The sequence below is a fragment of the Papio anubis genome, chromosome 8 (genome assembly GCF_008728515.1).
Source record: "Papio anubis isolate 15944 chromosome 8, Panubis1.0, whole genome shotgun sequence".
Classification (NCBI taxonomy): Eukaryota; Metazoa; Chordata; class Mammalia; order Primates; family Cercopithecidae; genus Papio; species Papio anubis.
Window position 1 is genome coordinate 108016239 of NC_044983.1, and position 25128 is coordinate 108041366.

General features: G+C 34.0%; 1 protein-coding gene across 6 annotated transcripts in view; it reads right to left on the minus strand.

Annotated features, from left to right (window-relative positions):
- CSMD3 (CUB and Sushi multiple domains 3) overlaps nt 1-25128 on the minus strand; it is a 1287556-nt gene that overhangs the window by 498770 nt on the left and 763658 nt on the right. The gene's annotated exons all lie outside the window — the stretch shown is intronic.

Sequence of the window (25128 nt, forward strand, 5' to 3'; positions counted from 1 at the left end):
GATATAGTGAAAAAGTAAAGAAAGCCATTTTCCATTTTGTTTTTGTTTGTGTAATGGATTAATTATAATGAAAGACTAAACAAGGATTCTAGACTTAAAACAGAAGGAAAGGATGATAAATACTATTTTTAAAAAGGGTATATTGATTGCATTTCTCAAAGAAATTGAGCACATATCTTGTGAAATACTACCATAAGAAAACTATAAGGAAAGAAAGGCCACTGACCAGTAAGTTTCTAGTAGAAATGTCGCAGGAAATAGAATTACTGATGTTGATAAAGATTGTCATTATTTCATATATGGTCAAGCTAGCATTGTGGAAAATAATTGGAAGTGAGTAGGTGAAGGACATGGATATTAGAGTTTTCATATGCACTATCTTCATCTATGTTTGTAACATGTATTTAGCTTTATAGCTTGCAGTAGTTTGACAATATTAAGTTTTGGATATTTACTTCATTTGTTTGGGCTTAAAAACATCTTCCTAGCATCAATTCCCTCTTTTGCATGCAACCATACCCTGATGTTGATATGGGAAAAATCCCATTTTCTCAACTTGCTCACGGTATTCAGCCAAAGCTGACTGCACCACCAACCCCCCTTCAACCTGACTGTGTACCTGCTTAAGAGGCCAAATCAATTGTACTTTTTGTTTTCCTTGTCATGCAATGATTCTGTGATGGGCATAAAACACAAGTCAACCAAATTAGATCAATTTAGGGCTTGCTCTTGAGCTATAAATGAAGTGGATGTACTATTTCCAGTTGGAAATAAATCCGGACAACTGTATCCTAGGAAACTGTTCGCAGTGCTCTTGAAACCACATGGGAGAATGTACCTAAGGACGGAGTGTCATGATGCTAAGGAAATGCACACAAAGAATGAAAGCCAACAAACAACTCCCGGTCTGTAATTTCAACACCAAATTAAGGTTTCTCTGACCTTTTAATTATTTAGCTGTTCAGAGAATTTTAAAAAGGCCTTTGTTTGAATTAATCTAGTTGTAGTAGCATTATTATTATTATTATTGTTTTTGTGACATATAAGTACACATTTCAGATATCTAATACTTTTCTCTAAGACTACCACATCAATGTTGCTGATAATTTCATTTTAAGAGGATAGACCTACTCTAAAAGGAAAGTAAGTGCAACAAATTCTCCTTAGATACTGAATTTCTATCATGACTATGTCCACAAATGATAGTCAATTTTTTTAAAAAGAGAAAGGTCATACCATAGTAATGACATCAAATAGCTTGGAGAATCTGTGCAACTATACTGAATACTGCATCTGTATTGGTGTATTATGTGAATTAAAATCTTGGTTTCCTACAACTGATGCTTTGTCTTCCATCAGTATGAATTTTCATGCTAGCAGTAAACCATTAAAGACTTACAAATTGAGTAACACCATTTATGAAAATGGATTTTAGATAAATTAACTTTTAAATGTTCTTGTTGACTTACATTTTTGCAGTTTCTTACTGATTATAATCTTCTTTTGTAACTCTTCTAAATATGCATCCCCAACCTGCTTTTTGTTTACAGTACTGTAAGATAATATCAAATGCCAATCCCTATTGCATTTGCCACAGTGTATTTCAGAGCTTGATAAGTGATTTTCCCTGGAGATTTTTGTTTCAGAAAAATATACCCTTTTTACTTCTTCGGTGAACAATTTGCAGTAATATGCTCAATGAGTATTTGTTCAGTGAATTCAATTATCAGGATTAAAGGCAGCTATATAATATAAAGTAAATCTACAAGGTATATTATTGAAAGAAAACTGTCAATTTTGAAAGGTATATATCAACAGGAGGAGTCAGTTTTATAAAATGACTAACAGGATTTTCAAGACAGGCAAAAATGTATTTGGAATGGTTCCTTGTCTATGCCAGCAACACCATAATTCTGATTCAGGGCCAGTGCATGAAAGGTCTAGTCATGTTGATTAATTTAAAAGGCATTGTGTGAGAGTGTGTGTGTGTGTGTGTGTGTGTGTGTGTTTAGTGATGACAATAGCAGAAACAATGTAAATATTGCTCATGTATTTGTATTTTTAGGTTGCATTGATACTCTAGAGACCACACCACTGCAAAAGAGATAAGAGAGGATTCAAGATTATTCTCTTGGCTTCAGGATGCTAGGGAAGTAAACTATCAGCATAAACTAACTTAACACAGAGATAGCCCACAATCAGTTAAGTTGTCCCTCTTAACTAAGATGGGAAGGGAGTGGGAATGCTTATTTGTCAAAATGGGTTAGTGTTCACTAACTGATAGTATTTTTCTTTCCTTTTCATTCTGTAATTGTTTAATTATATCAATTTGAGAAGACATGAATTTAAAGCAGATATTATGGCTGGGTGTGGTAGCTCATGCCTATGATCCCAGAAATTTGGGAGGCCGAGGTGGAAGGATCACTTGAGGTCAGGAGTTTGACACCAGCCTGGCCAACATGGCAAAACCCCGTCTCTACTAAAAACACAAAATATTAGCTGGGTGTGGTGGTGCATGCCTGTAATTCCAGCTAGTTGGGAGGAAGAGGTTGCAGTGAGCCAAGATCGTGCCACTGCACTCCAGCCTAGGTGACAGAGCAAGATTCCATCTCAAAAAAAAAAAAAAAAAAAAAAAAGATACAAGGAAAAGAAAAAGAATAGATATTGTCCCAATAGACTTATTTTAGAAGTCCTGATGCCTAACAGTAATTATTCCCACAAATTATTTTAATTCAGTCTTCACTTAAGACAGTAAAGGTTAATTGCATAAAATTTGGCAATCAAAAGAAATATTAAAAATTACCAGCGTGACCTAATATGTGGTTAATCACAGCTACCAAATTTATATGTTACAACAGACCAAATGCAATATTAAAAGTAAATACAATTTATTTCAACTTAACTTGATCCAAGAGCAGTATGTCTTTTAAAATGTATTTTTAAAATACATAATAATTTTTATGTTAACCTCTTTCATTTAAGAATATGTTAGACCTTTTTGTTTTCACCAACTAGTCCTCAATAAGAATGATTCCAGGCCAGGCACGGTGGCTCAAGCCTGTAATCCCAGCACTTTGGGAGGCCAAGACGGGCGGATCACGAGGTCAGGAGATCGAGACCATCCTGGCTAACACGGTGAAACCCCGTCTCTACTAAAAAATACAAAAAACTAGCCGGGCGAGGTGGCAGGCGCCTGTAGTCCCAGCTACTCGGGAGGCTGAGGCAGGAGAATGGCGTGAACCGGGAGGCGGAGCTTGCAGTGAGCTGAGATCCGGCCACTGCACTCCAGCCCGGGCGACAGAGCGAGACTTCGTCTCAAAAAAAAATAAAAAAAATAAAAAATAATGATGATTCCACCTCCCTATTATGAAATATTTGGAAAGTGGCCATAGCAAACAGTATTATGCCTAATAAAATAATAATAGCTCTTCCTCTAAGAATCATGATTGGCTTCCCCCTTATTCAACAAAATTGTAAAATGAATAAATAGGCATAGTTACCACTCTAGATGAATTAAGCATCAAATTGATGCATACCTTACTTTACTACTTAAAAGTGTGTTTAGATTTTTGTTTTGGCCAAATAAATTAGAATTTGAATGTACCACTTTTTCACATAAGTGCTTGTTAGTTATTTTTTAAAATGAACATTAAAGTCTTTAATGAAGAAAGTGAATCTATGTAATGTCAATAAAACTGCTAATTAGGAAACACAGTATTTATAAACATAGATTGCATAACTGAAAATAAGTATAAAGCTTAATTATGAAAATTGGGTTAAGCAACTTTGATAAGAAAAACTACAGGCATTAATATAAAGGTAAGTAATTTGTAAGTTACATAGTAACTGACACTTATGTAACAAACACTGTAAGAATACATGCATTTACAACTTTTAATAGACATTATATTTTGAAAGGATCTTTTGGTCAATATGATAATGCAATTATGTTAGTTCTAGTAAGAAAGAGAGAAGGAGAAGACCAGTGAGAGAGATATAGCAAAGGAAAAGGATTGACTTTAATCAATAATAATTAAGTGCTAATCTCAATATAAAAATAACACTTTTCTTTGATTTTGGGGAAAACATAATGTCTGTGCTGATGTTTGCACATGTGAAATGTACATAATAATAACACCTCAGACAGGTGCTGTGAGACTTAATTAATTTCTCCACAGTGCTATGGACATGAGAAAATGTATGCAGTCTGGGCATTTAATCACTATTACTCCTCGAAGGGTTTTCTTTTGATATTGCCTAGGGAAGCTAGATGGAAGACTGTCAAATTACTGAATCCCTAGAAGGAGTTAGAAATACATTATATTGAAGAGTAAAACAAATGCAACAAAAGCTACACCTTAAAAAGAAACATTAAACAAAAGAAGAAGTTGGCCATTTGAGAATGGCAGGGAGGATTAAATGAGTTAACATTATAATTTAAAGTTAAAAAATATATACATGGGTGCTAATGGTGTTGAAAGAGAAAGAAGAGGAGGAAGGAAAAAAGGAAGGAAAAGGGGAGAGAGAAAGGGAGAGAGAAAGAAAAGAGGGAGAAAGGAGGATGTTAAGTGTCTCTTTAATAGATGAAGGAAAAAAGAACAATGGAGTGGTTATGAGTTAAGGTGATTGTTAAACACTAGTAAATTGGCAAAAAGTTAATTCAGGAGGTTACAAAAAAATTTTAAGTGTTGGGAGAGCTGTCATATTTCCCAAAAATCAAAAATAAAAATTTCTGCAGCAGAATTAAGATTAATATTTACATATCGATTTTTTTGTGAGACTTTTGTCTCAGAGAAATGATATAACATTACTTCTTCTAATCAGGGCTGAATTTGTAAATATTTTTGTGAGGAAACATTGAAAATAAGAAGGGTGCTTAACAGGTAAGAAGTGTTCAATACACTTTTAAGAAATATTATTATTCAAACTCTAATAATGCATGAACTGAAATTCCACTGATTTCTTGCTTTTTCTCTTTAAATATTTTATGTTTAAATTATTAACTGTAAATGCCTGACTCCTTAAGAGCAATTCCAAATCACAGTTTGAGTGATTCTAAAGTTTTCTAAACTATTTTAGAAATAGGAACTTATTTTCCCTACAAAAATCAATGTTATAGTGAATATTGTTTGTTCCAGAGGAAGTAGCTACTTTAAAACATGGGTAGCAGAAAATAATTCATTCATCAGCTATTTGTTGAGCAACTAATTTGTACAATTTGTTTGTGAGATACTATATCAGGAGTAAAGACTAACAGAAGTTAATTTAATACAGTTTATTATCTAATAAGGAAAGAATTCAGACACATAAATATGTGAATAAGTTACATTTGATAAATGCTATATAAGAATAGGTGTCAAGTGATATGAAATTTCTGAAGATATAGTTATATTTGCAATGGCAATTGATAAGATAAAAAAATCCTTAAGAAAATATTTCCTTCTATCATACTCATTTTTCTGTACTTTTTACAGCTTCCCAAGCAAAAGGCTGCACAGGGAAAGGTCCCCACATTTGTAACAATAGAAAGAAGTAGTAGGAAGAGCTCGTTGGACTATCTCTATTTGTCTCTTGTTTTGAAAGTGCCTTTGATTGTAGCAGAGAACATGAATTTAAAGATTAATTTTAAAAACAATATCCAAAAGATTGCATGGATATTGGGACAAAAGTATCCAACCCTGAGATAAATTCTTAAATGAAATAATAAAAATAATGTATATTGAAAGATCTCAATTACTCCACCAATCTGGCTTGTTCTGTATATAGCAAAGTTACAGCTGAAGTTGGTTATTTAATGACAACTGAGAATCAAAACACACAAACATTGAAAACTCTGAAAAGTCAGTAGAGCACAAAGAGCAGAGCAGAAAATTAGGTATAAGTTTGTTACTTCATACCTCAAAACCACCCTGTAAATACACAACTTGAGTGTATGAGATCCCAGTGGGAGTTCCTGATCTTACTAATGATAAAAACGATTTCGGATCAGAGGTTACCACATAAGTGTTAATTGAAAGTATTCTGTATTCATAATTCAGATACTCAGTTATCTTAGTTTTATTTGACAAACTTGTAATTTTATGTTCCAGCATTGTGTTCTAGACTGGAAATACACAAAGATAAAGACACAATTCTTCCTCACAAGACACTTACAGTCCAGGTGAAAGAGAGGACAAATAAAACAATACTTGCTGAACCTTGCAGCTTGCTAAAAAGTGCTGAAAACTTGAGAACAGCTATCCCTTTCAAAGGGAGGTCTTGGTCTTTGGGGTAAATATCATGTTAGAAAAAAATATGTTTCAGGCAAAGTCATTCCCATATTGATCACTGTGAGACTCTCACTTTATGAAGAGCTCTCCCCAGAACAACATAATGCTTTTTTCACTATTTTTATTGACTTGTCAATCCATCTTTGATTCTTTGGATGGGAATTATTTGTGGGCCAAGATAGATAAGTTCAATGTAAATCCTCATTCATGCATCATCATCATCAAAATCTAAAATTTTTAATTACACATCTCAAGAATCATGTTAGGTAGAAAACAGAAAACATATTTCAATTTTCACTTTTATAGAGGGAGAGCTGTGTCCAAGTCCTCTTCTGTTTAAATTATACTTTAAGAGCCTAGTTCATGTTTGGATGCTCACTAGCTAACACAATATTTGGCATGTAAGTATACAATATATGTAGACTGAGTGAATAAATAGTTTCAATGCTGCTTTTTGATTAGTTAAATGCCAACTTCCTTGTCATTGATGGACTTTCATTAGGCCCTCAACTTTCCCCCGTGTATTTTTGTTAATGCTTTCCACACTGCCAATAGAGTTGACTTTCTGGGCTAAAATCTGATTATGACTGTTCTTCAAAAATACCTTTGTTGGTTCCTGGTAACTCAGTTAAAATCCCCTTCCCATGTTATCTAGGTTTACTATGCTTTGACCTCCTGCCTTGACAGGCTTTCTCAGAACACGATGGGTACCTGCTCTTGTTAACATGCAGCTGCTCACAATCTTTGGAATACCACATTCTCTTCTGTGCTTTCATGCTTTAATGTGAACTCTCCTAGTCTGCAGTAACATTTCTCCATTTCACTGCTTGGTAAATGCTCACTCATGCTTAAGGATTCCCCTAATCTATGAACTCTTTGAAGATTTTCCAGATGAGTAAGTCCTTTTTGATGTTCTTTGGTGTTCTCTTTGCTGTTCTATAGAGTTTCGGTTAAATCTATAATATTGTAATTCCATGTTTGTATATTTATCTTTCCTGCTGGACTGTGAGACAGAAACCATGTCTCCTTTCATTTTGTATTTCTGGTGTAGTGCTAGTGCTAAGACTATAAAAATCCTGATGAATAAATGAATGAATGAATGAATCAGTCAATCAATTAATATATTTTTCTTAGGGCACAATGGGAGAAAATCTCCGGATCTATGCCAGCATCTACTTTCCTGACAGAAATCAGAACATTTTCATCTAATAGATTCACAGAAATAGCTGAGCCAGCTTTGTGTACTGCTTTGCTATTTTAATTGTTGGTTTTATCTTTAAAATATCTGTAAAATACTATATTGTTAATATTTATCTCCGTGCTCACTTTTAGAAAAGTTGAGGCAACCTTCAGTAAGAAAGAAATCTGAGAGAGTCAAAAAATTCGAGATAAGGTAGAAATAACTAATTGGATAAGCCATCAGATTACTTTCTGTACTTAGCACAATTTACTTGAAGGTCCAGAGTGGGCAAATATAGATAAAAGAAAACAATGTATATAATGCAATATATTTTCTCCAGAAACTTACACTTTTGAGAACTTGTCAGGATACTAAATTCAGTAACAGCCTGAGTAGCAAGCATTTAATTAGTACCATTTCAGCACCATCTCTGGATGATGTTTGGTATGATCTTAAACTCTTTAAGGCTTTAACCTTTTGTTAAAATTGCTAAGACTTTCACAGAGGTAATATTTTGATTACTTACAGGTATTTGATATTTTAAAGTGACTAGTAGCTAAAGGCAGATTTTCCTGGAAAGTAAAGGATAGAGCTTTTTGGTATGGAAGTTTTAAAGAAAAGTGCTACGACTGGTGACCGTAAGTCCTGGTTTGCCCTGGACAGTTCCAGTTTATGCCCATTGTGTGATTGTAGTCGTTAATATATCCCATGTCATTCTCAGAAGTGTCCTTGTTTGAACAATAAATCATATTATCACCTTAACAATGATAAAAAAGAACAATGGTTGTGATGAGATCATAAGTGACTGAATGTGCTAAAAACAAATTTGGACAACATAATGGCTGACCCTGATTTCTTAGGACTGATGCCTACAATTCTAAAGGAAGCTTTACCTGCAATTCAGAATTTATACCGTTCCGAAATGTGGTAACAATGAAGAAAAACCCCTTTTGACCTTTCCAAGTCATGAGTTTATGAATCCATTACTCTAGCTTACATTTCTACGATTGCAAATGAAAACACTTAGTATCTGAAGTAGATTATTTATTAATGTAAATCATTGCCTAAACTCATTTATTCTTAGAACTGTGATTACATTCTGATGATAGTTTGATTGATAGCTAGGTGAAAAATAGTCTTGATCAGTAAAGAACATGTAAGCACACAGTGATAAGACATGACCTTGGTTTATAGATTATGGTGTCATTGATGCAGATGTAAGCAGAGACGTGAGGGAAAGAAGTATTTCAGGGATCCATAAGTATGCTTATATGGCATTCTGAAGGCTTTTTTGAATTAGAAAATCAACTAATTTTTTAAATGCCTAACCATTCATTTTATAAAGTTGAAGTCTGCATCTCAAAGATTGATTAAATAATCCTTTCAAAGTGGTGGAATGTCAAAGATGCAGCTGTTTTACCAAATTAATCAGGGAGGTCCTTGGTATATAACTGTTCAATAGCAATATTCACATAACAAAACCAAATCAGATATGAAATCATACACGAATGAACTGATTACTTATATAATAATTATTATGCAAATAGACCAATACATGTGAACCAATTTAGTGCATGATATTTTGCAACTGCAATTTTTGTAAATCTTTCAAAAGAATGACATCATACTAGGTACTTCAGAAAAGAAATATTTGAATTTCAAAGATTTGAGAGACCCTTGGGAAAAGGGGAAATCCTTACATATTTTTCAGAAAAATGGCTCTCAATATAATCATGCTATGCAAGTCAAATGTAAGAGGAAAGATGTTGTAATGAACCTAATAAAATTTTGTCAAAAAAATGCCCAAAAGGACAAATCAGCACTTAACTCATTCTTTGTGTAATTTAAGAACAATTTTACCATTGCAATTAAAATTTAGATTTTGTCTAAAATAAAAAGCAATAAATTTATTTTAATGAATTTTATTTATTTTTAAGATAGAAGTCTTGTGTAGCTATTTTCATTCACCGCTTATTGCAGAATTCTGGACAGATTTAAGTGGATTCAATTTAAATGGATTTTTTCCAGTGCCCTTTATCTTGAAGTATCAAGACTTCCTATCATTTCATAATTTACTTACCAAATATATAGTAATTGAATATCCATCTGGAAATAGTTCTATACCGCAAGCTTGCAATGGTTCAGGAAAAAAAAGTTATAAAAATTATCTGGATATATCCAAGTAAAATAAACATGATTATATGGTAAAAACACTGAGTGTAAGGGTGAAAGATTAACATAATTAAGAATGTATTTTGTAACCATGAATATTAAAAAATAATAGAATTTGAAATAGAAAAATCACTCGTTGAAATTCTATATTTATTTAAATGAATCAACACTTCTAATTCCTCAATATTTTGTGTTTTCTTGAAGTTTCATATATAATTTTCTGCAGTTTTCTATTCTTCCATAAGAACTGCATTTGACTTCAAATCTGTTTTTCCTTCATCCCATTACAGTCATGGATGAATAGTGGCTGACCTCCTTATTAAGGTGATGAACCTAGAGCACCCTGCACTCTTCAGTTCACCGTTATTTCCACAGATCATTTTTACTGGTAATTCTTTAATTCATGCATCCTGTAAAATTCACTGATCGTGCAGGAAGAAACAATGAGAACAAATTCAATTTGGCATTCCAGACTTACTACACTAAAACCTATAAGACCTCCAGGAAAAGTCTTTTAACTTCTTTGAATAGAAATTTCTCAAGTATAAGACAGGAAGGATGAAAATGGTTATTGTGTTCTAGCTCTAAGATTCAATGTGTATCATTACAGTTAAAACACATTTGGAATTATCAGAGAGAAAAAATTGAGGAAACCCCAGTCCATGAACAATATTACATGTACTGTAAAGCACTGTATAGATAATACTGCATAGTTTTTTCTTATAAAATATAAATATACATTTGTTTTAAGTGTCTGAATATTAAATGTTAATAATTTAATTTTAAAATAAGTTTTGTAACATATACTACATTTATAAACTCTCTTGTAATCTGGATATCATGCATATTAACAGTAAACTCTCACATAATTACATATTGTAGAGAAATGTGATACTACAGGAGTGTAATCAGAGGAAATGCAATCTAAATCTCATTCAGTATTCTTGCTAATGCTGATGTCAATGGGCACAGAGAATTCCTTGGAAGAAATTTTTATTGGTAACAGAGAATATGGGTTGGGCATTTCCAAAATATTTGTATACAAATATTTTGAATTTTTAAAAATTCTAGTATCAGAGCTTTTTGATATAGCTTGTTTATGGCACACCATTATGATACAAAAAATAAAATAAATTAAAAAATATTTATTTCCATCAATATACACTTCCAAGTCTATTTCTACATATTGTATTTCCATTTCTAATAAATAGTTTTCCTTACGACCTCTTGGTCATGTTTTGATGAAAACCTAATAATAATAAAAAAAATTCTTATTCATGATATAAAGTTTTGATCTTTTTTGCGTTGCTTTTTTCACTTCAGTAATACATGTTGGAAATTACTCCTTATCATTTATATTTACCTTCCTCATTCTTTTTTATAGCTGAAACACTGAAGATTCTAAGGTGAGTAAAATATGATTTCCTTGAGATTTGTAGTGAGGATGATAGACACCTAAACAAAAACAATCAGTAACATTTTAAAAGTGGCTTTATTGAAGGTATGCACTCTGTTAAATTACAAAAAGGAATAGCTTGCATGCTTCCCCAAAGGAAGTCTGGTTGAGATCAGTAGAGGAGGCCATGTTTAAACTGGATAGGAAAGTAGGGGTTACCCAAGAAAGAAAAGTTTGGTGAAGTGCTTGACAGACATGGTGAACAGCACACATAACAGGAGGTCTAGACTGAATGTCCTTGAAGAGTAGGGAGTATGATAAGTACTTCACACACAGTGGTCATTCCAATCTAGTTGTTAAATTTAACTCAGCAAAAGTAAGAGCAACAGGTTTAGGGATGTTGAGTACTTCTGCATGTTTGACCATAAGAAATATGGAGGGGAGAATCACAGACTATGAAGTGAGATAAGTAGATTTAGAATAGTTAGAGAAGAAATGTTTTTCTCCTTATTCTTTTATGACATGGATTTATGAGGCAGTAGTTAAAGCCATTATAATATATAACTTTTCCCAGCAGGTGGTCAGAGATAAAAGGACAGAGCTATAGTGAACTTCTCTAACAGGACAGAAAGAAGGCAAGGAATCAACAAAAGAGATGAAGAGAGAGTCTAAAAAGGCAGAAAATCATGATGTTTCAGAAACCAAAGGAAGAGCATGTTTCTAGTAGGGAATTAACAATATTGTAAAATCTATAGGGACTTGAAGTTAGCTGACATCTTAAAATAAAAAATAAAAAAAAAAAAGATGTCATATTAAGAAACCATTGTGAAGAGTAATGTCATGAAGCTTTCTCCCTGTTTTCTTCTCGGAGTTTTACAATGTCAGGTCGTCAGGTCTTAGAGTTAAGTCTTTAATCCATTTTAGTGTGTGTGTGTGTGTGTGTGTGTGTGTGTGTGTGTGTATGATGCAAGATGAGTACAATTTTACTATTTTTAATGTAGACAAGTAGTTTTTCAAGTGTCATTTGTTGAAAAGACTATCATTTTTCTATTGTGTATTCTTGGCACCCTGTTGAAGATCAGTTAACCATATAAATGTGGATTTATTTCTCAGGTGTCTATTTTGTTACATGTGTCCATTGTCCATCTTTACGCCAGTACCATACTGTTTTAACAAGCAACAGAATCGAAAATAGACAAGTGGCATTGCATTAAACTGGAAAGCTTCTGCTATGCAGCGGAAACATCAAGAAGGAAAAGGCAACCTACGAAATGGTAGAAAATATTTGCGAACTGTACATCTGATAAGAGGTTAATACCCAAATATATAAGAAACTCCTACAACTCAATAGCAATTTTTTAAAGAGCAAATGGTAAGAGACTTAAATAGACATTTCTCCAAAGAAGACATACTAGTGGCCAATGGGTATATGAAAAGATACTCAGCATCACTAATCATCAGGGAAATGCAAACCAAAATCACAGTGAGGTAATCTCACAATTATAGTAATTATAAAAACAAAAGAAAGCATACAAAAAAAAACCTAAAAGATAACAAGAGTTGGCAGGACATGAAGAAATTGGAACCCTTGTACATGGTTGATAGAAATGTGAATGGTGAAGTCACCATGGAAAACAATATAAAAGTCTCTCAAAAAAACTATCATATGATCTAGCAATTCTGCTTCTGGGTTTTCATCCAAAATAATTAAAATCAGAATCCTGAAGCTATGTGTACACTCTCCCAAACAGGAATAACTTTTCCTTAAAGAAGAAAGAACAAAGCCCTTCAGATAATATACATTCCTACAAGTAAGACGTATAAGACCACTTAACTTTTCCATCTCCTTCATACTCACTTTCCTCAAAAAACACACACAAAAGCTGTTGTGGAACTGACTGAGGAAGACCCAGATTTCTGGTTAAATTGCATCATTATTCACAATAGCCAAGATACAGAAACAACTTAAACACCCTTCAACAGATAAATGAATAAAAATAATATGGTATACACATATAATGGAATGTTATTCAGTCATAAAAAAGACAAAAGCATCCTGCCATATGTGGCAACAAAGATGAACCTAGAACACACTATGCTAAGTGAAATAAGCCAGGCACAGAAGAACAAATGCTTCATAATTCCACCTATACGAGGTATCTAAATTAGTCAAACTCAAAGAAGCCGAAAGTTGAATGGTGGTTGCCAGGGGTTGAGGGCAGGGGCAAATGGAGAGTTGCTGCTGTTCACTGGGTATTAAGTATCAACTATACAATATGAATAAGTTCTAGAGATCTGCTGTACAACATTGTGCTTATAGTTAAAAATATATATTTTAAAATTCATTTTACTTTAAGTTCTGGGATACCTGTGCAGAACATGAAAGTTTGTTACATAGGTATGCATGTACCATGGTGGTTTGTTGCACCTATCAACCAGTCATCTAAATTTTACATCCTGCATGCATTAAGTATTTGTCCTAATTCTCTCTCTCCCCTAGCTCCCCACCCCCTGACACGCCCCAGTGTGTGATGTTCCCATCCCTGTGTCCATGTGTTCTCATTGTTCAACTCCCGGTTATGAGTGAGAACATGCAGTGTTTGGTTTTCTGCTCCTGTGTTAGTTTTCTGAGAATGATGGTTTCCAGCTTCATCTATGTCCCAGCAAAGAACATGAACTCATTCTTTTTTATGGCTGCATGGTATTCCATAGTGTATAAGTACCACATTCTCTTTTTTTCTAGTCTATCATTGATGGACATTTGGGTTGATCCCAAGTCTTTGCTATTGTAAGTAGTGCTGCAATAAACATATGTGTATGTGTCTTTAGAGTAGAATGATTTGTAATCCTTTAAGCATATACTCAGTAATGGGATTGCTGAGTCAAATGGTATTTCTGGTTCTAGATACTTGAGGAATTGCCACACTGTCTTCCATAATGGTTGAACTAATTTATACTCCCATCAACAGTGCAAAAGCATTCCTATTTCTCCACATCCTCACTAGCATCTGTTGTTTCTTGACTTTGTAATGATTGCCATTCTAACTAGTGTGAGATGGTATCTCATTGTGATTTTGATTTGCATTTCTCTAATGATCAGTGATGATGAGCTTTTTATCATAAGTTTGTTGGCCACATAAATGTCTTCTTGTGAGAAGTGTCTGTTCATATCCCTCACCCACTTTTTGATGGGATTATTCATTGTTTTCTTGTAAATTTGTTTAAGTTTCTTGTGGATTCTGGATATTAGACCTTTCTCAGATAGATAGACTGCAAAAATTTTCTCCCATTCTGTAGGTTGCCTGTTCACTCTGATGATAGTTTCTTTTGCTGTGCAAACACTCTTTAGTTTAATTAGATCCCATTTGTCAATTTTGGCTTTTGTTGCCATTGTTTTTAGTGGCTTAGTCATAAAGTCTTTGCCCATGCCTATGTCCTGAATGGCATTGCCTAGGTTTTCTTCTAAGGTTTTTACGGTTTTAGGTTTTTTTTGGTGGTGGTTGTTTCTTTTTGTTGTTGTTTGTTTGTTTTGAGACGGAGTCTTGCTCTGTCACCCAGGCTGGAGTGCAGTGGCGTGATCTCGGCTCACTGCAAGCTCTGCCTCCTGGGTTCATGCCATTCTCCTGCTTCAGCCTCCCGAGTAGCTGGGACTACCGGCACCCACCACTGCACCCAGCTACTTTTTTGTATTTTTAGTAGAGACAGGGTTTCACTGCGTTAGCCAGGATGGTCTCGATCTCCTAACGTTGTGATCTGCCTGTTTCGGCCTCCCAAAGTGCTGGGATTACAGGCATTAGCCACCTTGTCCGGCCAGTTTTAGGTTTTATGTTTAAGTATTTGATCCATCTTGAGTTAATTTTTGTATAAGGTATAAGGAAGGGATCCAAATTCAGTTTTCTGCATATGGCTAGCCAGTTTTCCCAGCACTATTTATTAAATCGGGAATCCTTTCCCCATTGCTTGTTTCTGTCATGTTTGTAGAAGATCAGATGGTTGTAGATAAGTGGTGTTATTTCTGAGGTCTCTGTTGTGTTCCATTGGTCTACCTATGTGTTTTGGTACCAGTACCTTGATGTTTTGGTTACTTTAGCCTTGTGGTATAGTTTGAAGTCAGGTAGCATGATGCCTCTAGCTTTGTTCTTTTTGTTTAGGATTGTATTGAGACAATCCTGAGCAAAGAGCTTATGGGCTCTTTTTTGGTTCCATATGCAATTTAAAGTAGTTTTTTTCTAGTTCTGTGAAGAAAGTCAATGGTAGCTTGATGGGAATATCATTGAATCTATAAATTACTTTTCAGGATATTGTTTCTTCCTATTCATGAACATGGAATGTTTTTCCATTTGTTTGTGTTTTCTCTCATTATCTTGAGAAATGGTTTGTAGTTCTTTTTGAAGAGGCCCTTCATGTCCCTTGTAAGTTGTATTCCTAGGTATTTTATTCTCTTTGTAGAATGGGAGTTCATTCATGATATGGCTATCTGCTTGTCTATTATTGGTGTATAGGAACACTTGTGATATTTTATTATACAGTCTTAGTTATTTCAGGCTGCTATAAAAACACACTGTAAACAGGGTAACTTAAAAATAACAGAAATTTTTCTCTCACAGTTCTGGAGGAGGGAAAGTCCAAAACCAAGGTGGATTCGGTGTCTGGTAAGGACTTTCTTTCTGCTTAATTATAGACAGTGCCTTTTTGTTGTGTCTTCCTATAGTAGAAAAGGTGATTGAGGTCCCTCAGGTGTCTTTTAGGAGGACACTGGTCCCATTCATGAGGGTCACCTCCCAAAGGGCCCACCCCCTAATGCTATCATCTTAGAGGTTAGGATTTTAACATATAAATTTGAGGGGATGGACACAAACATTTAGACCTTAGCACGCACACTTAAAAATTTTGTTGACAAGATATATCTCATGTTATCTGTTCCTACCACAATAACAATTTAAAAGCCCCACATAGCCGGGCGCGGTGGCTCAAGCCTGTAATCCCAGCACTTTGGGAGGCGGAGACGGGCGGATCACGAGGTCAGGAGATCGAGACCATCCTGGCGAACACGGTGAAACCCCGTCTCTACTAAAAAATACAAAAAACTAGCCGGGCGAGGTGGCGGGCGCCTGTAGTCCCAGCTACTCGGGAGGCTGAGGCAGGAGAATGGCGTGAACCCGGGAGGCGGAGCTTGCAGTGAGCTGAGATCCGGCCACTGCACTCCAGCCTGGGTGACAGAGCAAGACTCCGTCTCAAAAAAAAAAAAAAATAAAAAAAATAAAATAAATAAAAAAAAAATAAAAGCCCCACATCAAAGGGTTATATAAGCAATTTAGGCAATATAGATAAATGATAGATAGATAGATAGATAGATAGATAGATAGATAGATAGATAGAGTGCACAAAAAGTTGATCCTAAGTTGTAGTGGGTTAAGGAATTAATAAGAATTAAAATTAGAGAAACCAGCAGAAAATTTTAAGGATATTGTGAAATAGAAGAAAGCTATTGAAGAGTGGTCTCCAAGCAAATAAAGAGCAATAGAATTAATAGACTTGACAGAAATAAACACGAATAACTCTTCTTAAGAGACAGGAAGAAAAAAGTCTTCCAGGTGATGTACACTTATGCCACTGAGAGGCTCAGGGTGTAAGGCAGTGTATTACTACTTACTTTTCCACCTCCATCCCCTCAGCACTCATCTTTCACAACAAACACACACAAAAGATAAGGTAGAAGTGGTATGAGGAGAATCTGGATTGCTCGCAATTTTATTTTAAATTATAAAACACCATGTTAGTAATTTCTCATATTTAAATGACTTCTGCAGAAGCTTATAATGTCATAAGCCTATCCTATAACAATCTTATGATATAACATTTCTCATTAATGTCTCCTTTTCCATTATCAGCAGAGACAAAAAAATCTTTGATAGACTATTCTGGATGCAAATAGAAATACACAAAAGATCTAGTTAGAAAATCTATGTTTAAGTCTTAGAGTCTATTCCTTACACATTGTGGAAAGTTGTAAGGCTTTTTTTTTTTTTTGTCTTATGAGAATGTGACCTGTACAATGTGTTAAAAGTAGAGTTTGAATACTGTTCTTTAAAAAATGTACATTATTTTTTGCATATCACTTGGTTGTGTGATATCACCAGAGATTCAAAAGGTGAGAGAAGTTATTTAAGAAGCACATATAAAGACAGTTGTGCGATTTTGCTCTGCCCAAATTCATGAAATAGAAACATGATCCATCTACCTGTCTCGATGAATGAAAAAAAATCCCATAGCTGTACCTGATCATAAAGGAACATTAACAGCAGTCACTGGTATTTCATTACCATTTATCCTCTTTTTTTGAGAACAGATTCTACTGCTAGGAAATGAAGAAGGCTGACTATTGAGTAAGATTGACATAGTTTTCCTATAGAGAATGTGAACAGCAGGGCAGGGCCTGCTTAGTGGATATGTGGCCGGTATAGTTACACAGGGTCCACTCTCAGAAAGGTCTCACTTTTGATTTAGTGCTTTTCTGTTGAGACCTTGAAATTCTTAATAATTTTAAATAAAGGATCCAGCATTTTTATTTTGCAGTGGGATCTACAAGTCATGCAGCTAGTGTCATGTCTGGGGACATGAAGACATACTTAGCACATATTCTTAAGTGACTCTGTGTATACACACGTGAGTGTATTTGTGTGTGAGTGAATATGTGCTTACTTGTACATGTAGTTGAAAGAAAAACTAAAAATGCTATTAAAAAATAGCAAACTAAATCTTAAGAGACAAAAGCAATTAAGCTTGCACTGGAAAATAGTTTAATTTGCTCATATTGTAAATGATACGGCAAAGTCATTAAGGCTTACATTCTCACCAAAGAAAAATAAATAAATAAAAAGAAGGCATACAAGCAATGATTTTTAAAGTGGGAGATCAGAAGATGAGTATTCCCCAAACTCCGATACGTTTTAATTAATAATAAGAGCATATCAGTCTTAATGAAGAATCATTCTTCTTAATTTCTAAATAACGCTATGTATCAAGTCATTCTTCAATAAGGAAAAGAGTGTGATAACATCTCAGCCATTGGGATTGATATTTCCTTGTGATTCTTGTGATTATGTATATTTATACAAAAACTTTAAAAAAACCTTTGGGAAATACCAAAATACATATTATTGTAATTTTTAGTATATACCAAAGGTTTCTCTTTTTCTGATTTTTAGAGAAGACAGAATTGCCTCTCTAGTAATGTGAAACTTCATTTAACATTTAAGGTATAAACTGGATTTTTAAAATGTTTCTTTAAAAGGGAAAATAGTTTTTTACCATGTGCTTTTCTTTTAAATACTTGCATCATATAAATAAAATAACTCTTGATAAACACCTGGTTGAATTTTGCATACCTCATGGAATATGCCAAGTAAAACAATTGCCTCTCCCTGGTGCCAGGATATTTCATTAAAAACAAATGATTAAATAAGATAAGACAAATAGATGTACAAGTGAGCAAATCTGATATAACCGCCAGGTAAAATTATTTCCTGAAGAGAATCTTAAATCTATGAAATGGTGTGTTAGGCAATGTTATTATATACAGCATACTAAACTTAAATTCTATGAAAAGGTTGTCATATAAAAAAACATAGAACTAAAAAAGAATGAGCATTTACAACATTTGTCTCAGATTTACTTTTGGAAATTTCAGAGTATTAAATGTACTACAACAATTTGTCCTTACCACAGCAAGGTCTGTCTCTGTTATACTGGAGGATTACTGTTGAAAGAATGTCATGGAGAGCCTAAACTAAATCTAAGAACTTCTACATCAGAAAGAAGTTTACAGAGATCATCAGATCTTGAAGAATGATGCCTTACTCTCAATACATAATTCCCATGCCATTTCTGGATGTAGCAGTTTAATGAATAGATATTAGAACAGTATGATTTGAAATAAGCAATTGAAATTATTTCTCATTTTTAACTTTTATTTCCTTGGGTAAAAACATAGGAAGATTTTCTTGTGATTAAAATACAGAATTTATCTTTCAGTAATCACATTCTCTAATATAAAATACCTATTTTATAGATTAAATGATTGTAATTATTTATAAAATATGTAACAGTAAGTCATGGTTTCAAGTGGGGTACTGAAAGGGAGAAAACAATTCTGTCCTTAATATAGAGGTTTTTTTTTTTCCTATTTTTCTCTCTTATTTAGGGAGTTATTTATTTTTAATTATTAAATAAAATGAAGAGATGACTTTGGGCGTAGGTGACAAAATAAAACCTCACAGAGCTGGGTGATTTAGAGAATGAAGAAAAGTCAGCTAAACAAAAAATGAGACAGCTTTCCAAGTGCAAACAGCATTATAAACAAAGATGGAGACAGCAATGGGTAAAATGTGTTGCAAGTAAAGCGTGCAGACTGGTCTGGCTAGAGAAGATGATTTGGGTGTCAAATCAAGAAGCTCCAGCTTAACTTCAGCACACTGTAAACCTATTTAAGGTTCTTAAGCAGGGAAATGACTTGGTCACATATCTGATTTACGAGTATAACTCTGAAGATGGTGTGTTTGAGGGGACAAATGGGGGTGTGCAGGTAGTTGGTGCAAAATGAAGCATAGTTATGATACAGGTAAGCCTGGTCAGCTGCTGCAAAACAGACTTGAAACGAACTGGTGAATTGTAAATTGGTTCAATCTGATAGTACCCTTAGGAAGTGAGAGTGGGAAAAATTGTGATAGTGTGTACTTAACACTGTTGAGTGTTTTCTCAAGAGTCCAGGTAGTTATAGTAAGTTGTAATTGAGAGAAAAATCTATCATGTTGGGAGGGCTCACTGAAAACTTGTGTAGTTCCTAGGTTTTCTTACTTTTGAAGAATGCACCCCATATCATATCAAACAAGATAAAAAATCGTTTCTACTATATATCATATGTTCCAAATTATAAAAATAATGGAAAATAATATATTTTAAGCATTTTTTCAAATGTAAAAAAATAAGTAAATGGGTTTGTATATTGTTTTGGTCTTTTAATACTTTACAAATTACTTATAATTGGCTATGTTTTCTGTAAACTTATTATGCATACTCAGAAATGCTTGGTTAATAAAGTAACCCAGCATATTAATTTCATAGTAGTAAACTTTTACTGAATATTAAATTCAACAATTAAGGAAGTTATAAAATGAGTTTGTGTGGATATTCAAACAAAAATTTACTAATGTCAATTCTAAGTTTTTTTGTTTTTGTTTTTGGAGTTGTTTTTATTTTTTATAGATTTCATATATTTTCATATACTACTGAAAAAGTTTATAGTCCTTAGGAAATGTGACTATAATGGTCACTAATACAAAATGCCCCTAGAAAATGTGGGGTATTTATTTTATAATAGATATTTTAAATGTCTAACGTAACTTCTAGGAACATGTTTATTTCCAGAATCACAGAAGAAAAACAAGGAAGGAATAATAACTAAAGAAAAATTGTGCTAATTTTTTTTTCTTAATACAGGTAATTATTTTGCTTTTTGTAGGGAAGATAAATCGATGAGCAGTAATGTGATTAAATGGCACTTGACATTTATTCCCACAAACTTTGAATTCACCTTTTCAGTACAGGAAACTCATAAAGCTTAAACCCATATTTATCAGATTGCCGTGAATGATAGTTCTATATGCTAATCAGATTATGCCAATTAGATGTAGCCTCCAGATATTTGGAATAAATAAGAGATCAATCTCTTGACGCTTTTGGCTATTTTTTCTGTTGACAAGTAAGACTGTAGAGATAGGAGTTCACCCCTCTCTTTCCCAGCATTATTACTGCAATCATTTTTCTGTTTCACTGGTGTTAGAAAAGCACTTGAAATGGAAGTAGCTTCCTGGTCTTGGTTTCTTGGTCCCTAGATGTTAGCTCTTTGCTCTTAGTGATTTCAGAGACAGCACTTAATTGTCTACCTTCTTGATTGTGACAGAGTTACTAGCTCCTCATGTGGTATTCTGTGACTCATCCCTAGAGGACCATCCTCCAGCTTGTTCTTTCAGCCTGTTTACAATTTGAAAGCACCTAATATACTTTATTAAAATCCTTTCCCCTTAAAATATATAATATTGTTCTTTCTTACATTGAACTTGTCTGATGTAATTAGTACCTCTTTCTTTATGGCTGTTTTATTAATAATATAACAATAGTCGTATATATTATTTGTTTTTGAATTTTCTCTATTATTACATTTGTATATTTTGCATTCTACTGCCTTAGGGTCTTTTGTGAGCATGACTATAAAGAAAAGTTGCCTGAAGGCAACCCCTCTAGCAACCACTTCCAACATTTGTATCTGACAATATAATTCAACATGCTGTCCTGGGACTGGAGGGAGAGAGAAAAAGACTTGGAGGGATAGCAATTCCTTTGCTTCTACCACTAGCTACCTCTTCATGTTGTCATTAACAAGTCTCCATTCACTATTTTTCTTTCTGTTGATTTCAAAATTCATGTAGACATTCTACCCAAGAACCTTTTACTTGAACTACTCATTGCCAAGGAAATTTTATTTTACTCCATAGCAGACATTCATTTATATACTCAAATACAAGACTGTGTCATTGGCAAGAGGGGTACTAACCTTAAAATTTCCATATCGGCCGGGCGCGGTGGCTCAAACCTGTAATCCCAGCACTTTGGGAGGCCGAGACGGGCGGATCACTAGGTCAGGAGATCGAGACCATCCTGGCTAACACGGTGAAACCCCATCTCTACTAAAAAATACAAAAAACTAGCCGGGCGAGGTGGCGGGCGCCTGTAGTCCCAGCTACTCGGGAGGCTGAGGCAGGAGAATGGCGTAAACCCGGGAGGCGGAGCTTGCAGTGAGCTGAGATCTGGCCACTGCAGTCCAGCCTGGGCGACAGAGCCAGACTCCGTCTCAAAAAAAAATAAATAAATAAAATAAAATAAAATAAAATTTCCATATCATAATTCTACTCTTTTCTCTAGTTCATTATTTCCACAATGTTCTCTCATTTCTTTCATTTCACATCCATCATTATGATTATTTCTCTGCACACTTACGTCAAGTCCTAGCCCTGGTTAAGTTCAAATTTCAATATACTTCAAGAGTAGACCTACTAAGTTAAATGTGGTTAGAGAAAAACTTAAATGGTGCTAACTGCCTCACAATTAAGTATATAATCAATAAGAACAAGAGGACCATGAGCACTGCTGAGCCATCATGTATTTTCCTATTCAATTTCTCATCAGCCTCAGTGATTTTTTCCTACTTAATTTCTCTCTCCTCAGATTTTCTACATCTTCTTCTCTTTCTCACTCTTAGATAATGATCTTTCTTTTTTAATTGAGCAAACAGCAATAACCAGAAGGCAATAATACTACCACCAAAGCTAGGGCAGTGGGAAACTCTCTTTTCTTGTTGTCAGCAATTGCTTAAAACAGGAGCTAGCAAACTTTGCCCATGAACCTAATATGATCTGATGTCTGTTTCTATAAATAGAGTTTTATAGAGACACAGCCATGTTTGTTCGTGGTCTGTAGCTTGCAAAGCCTAAAATACTATCTGACAATTTACAGAAAATATTTGTGAACTTCTGTTCAGAACTAAGATCAAAAACTTGCTATGTTTTCTTAAAGTTTTTGCAGACAATGCCTATACCACCATCACTCCCATTACTCTGCCCTTGGTAGGTACCACAGCTAAAAAGTAACTTTCATGTCTGCCTATCTGCAAATCTATCACCTTTCATCTGTCCATATTTATTCTCACTTCTTTCCTTTTACAATGGTTTAATTGGACCTGCTTCTATCTGAGACAAATCACTCAGCCTGCATATGGGATCATGTTTTCTGTCATCTACTCAAGGACATCACTTCAGGAATTTTACTTCTCTCACATGCATTATCAATTTTTCATGATTGATAGAAATGGATTGTGAAAGAAAGAGAGGAATCAAGAATCATTTCAGGGAGTTTACCATGAACAATAGCAGAAGTGAAGAAAGTTTGGAATAAAAAAAAATGACTTCAGTTTGAATCATAATCATGAAACATCTATCAGACACCAAAGTGGAGATGCTCAGTAGAGAGTTGGATATGTGAGTCCAGAAATTAGGAGAAAGATTGGGGTTGTGGATATACAGTTGGAGTTTAACAACCAATACATAACATTTAATGGTGTTAGGTAACAGTACATCATTATAAGTATAATAACAAGTATAAATTGGAAAGAAAAATATTTCAGTAAAGGAAAATTGAAAAGGGATGCCAGTGTATTGTAAGAGCATTAGGAGAGTTCCTAATAAAAATGTGGCAATTTAGAAGCAAAATCTTAAAACGTATTTGAAGAAAGAAGGGAAGATCAATTGTGTTAAATGTTGCTGAGAGAACAAGCAAGCAAAGACAGACACATTACACAAGGACTTGGCAACATGATGATCAATGGTGACTTTGAAGGAAAAAGTTTTATTGAATAGTGAGACAAGAATCCTAATTGGAATAGGGAAAGGGGATGAGGTAACGTAAAATATAAATACCCTCCCTCCCCCACCCCCCACCAAGCAGTTCTTCTGTGAAGGAAAATTGGGAAATAGTGTAATAAGTTAGTTTCCAAGATTAAAAAAGGCAATGATCCTGGCAAAGAGACGTACAGTCAAGGATGTCTTTAGGACCATGTAGAGGCAAGTAGACATCAGAGAAAATGGTTATGTTGCATACTTAGGGGAGCAAAGCTGTCTCTGGTCAAAGAATGGCTTTAAGGCCATATCCTGCTACAACTGACCATGTTGGCTTATGCAACAGACATATTGACAGTGATCATAATGTGTGAAATAAATGCAGGTTGCACTCAGAAAGTATTCTATACTAATAAAGCTGTTCAGTATCTTCACACAAACCTGAGAAGGATGGGAAAATAGAGAAAGAGAGAGAATTCCTAATAATGACAAATAAAATTGGCCATTTAGCAGGAGAAGATGCTGAGGCAGATGCAATTTGATTTTTTGAAAAGTAAAATAATAGTTCCTGCACACGGTTTTGCATTGTAAAGTTTATTGTGAGTACAATAAAAAGTTCTTTGCACCCTTACTAAGTAAATGTTGAAAAACATTATAAAACGTCTACTTGAATGAGTGCCATTACATTAGCATGTTCAGGACACCTATGTAGTTTTGTCCAGTCAAGAAAGTAAAGCTCCACTGGATAAAAACATGAGTGGTTGTCACAGAAATGAAGAAGAATAGTAAAAAATGTGAAACATTACAAAAGTAGAACAATAGTCACTGATTCATAGTAAAGAAAGAGATGGACCAAGGGTTAGTCAAAGTATAAACTTTGATTTAATGAAAGAATAAGCAAAATAAATACCAAGATGGGAATCAGTTGACCTTAGATGATTAATCATCCCTTTAGCAAATAAATCATTCTTCTCAGCTCTAAATTTGTACATAGTCATATATATTTAATACAGGACAATAATTTTCAACTTTAAGGGATACAAATTAGTTAATAAAAGTTTTCAACTCTCTTACAGCAGTATTTTTTATAATGTAAAATAAGGAAGTAACTGTTTCATTTTCACCAGGAACCAAAGTATAGATAATCATCTCATTAATAATTAGAATGGTAACATCTACAATAAATAAATAGTCATAAAAATATTATCCTTTCAAGGTTCTGTAATTTGTATGCATACATAGTTTAATATTTTTCTTTTCCTAAGGCATTTGCCTAAAGATTTAATCATTTGTCCTCCTGCCTCCTAGAATTCTTGTTTTAGTAATTCAACCTTCATTCCTAATTTATTAAGTCTATAATAAATGAATGAATCAAAAACTGAATTTTGCAAGGGCTTTTTTTACATACTTTTACATAATGCAACTAAAAGCAGTGCTCTTTGGGAATAGCTGTGTCACTGATTATGTATCTATCAATTGATAATACATAGTAATAATAATAATAATAATAATAATAATAAGGCTACATAGTACTTCTATAGTCATTTTTTCTAAGAATCTTTCTAAGTATTTTATATTCATTAACTTATTCTATCTTTATGAAAACCTTATGAAATAGATTCTAAATGTATACCCAGTTTTGAAGCTGAAAAAATTCAGGTT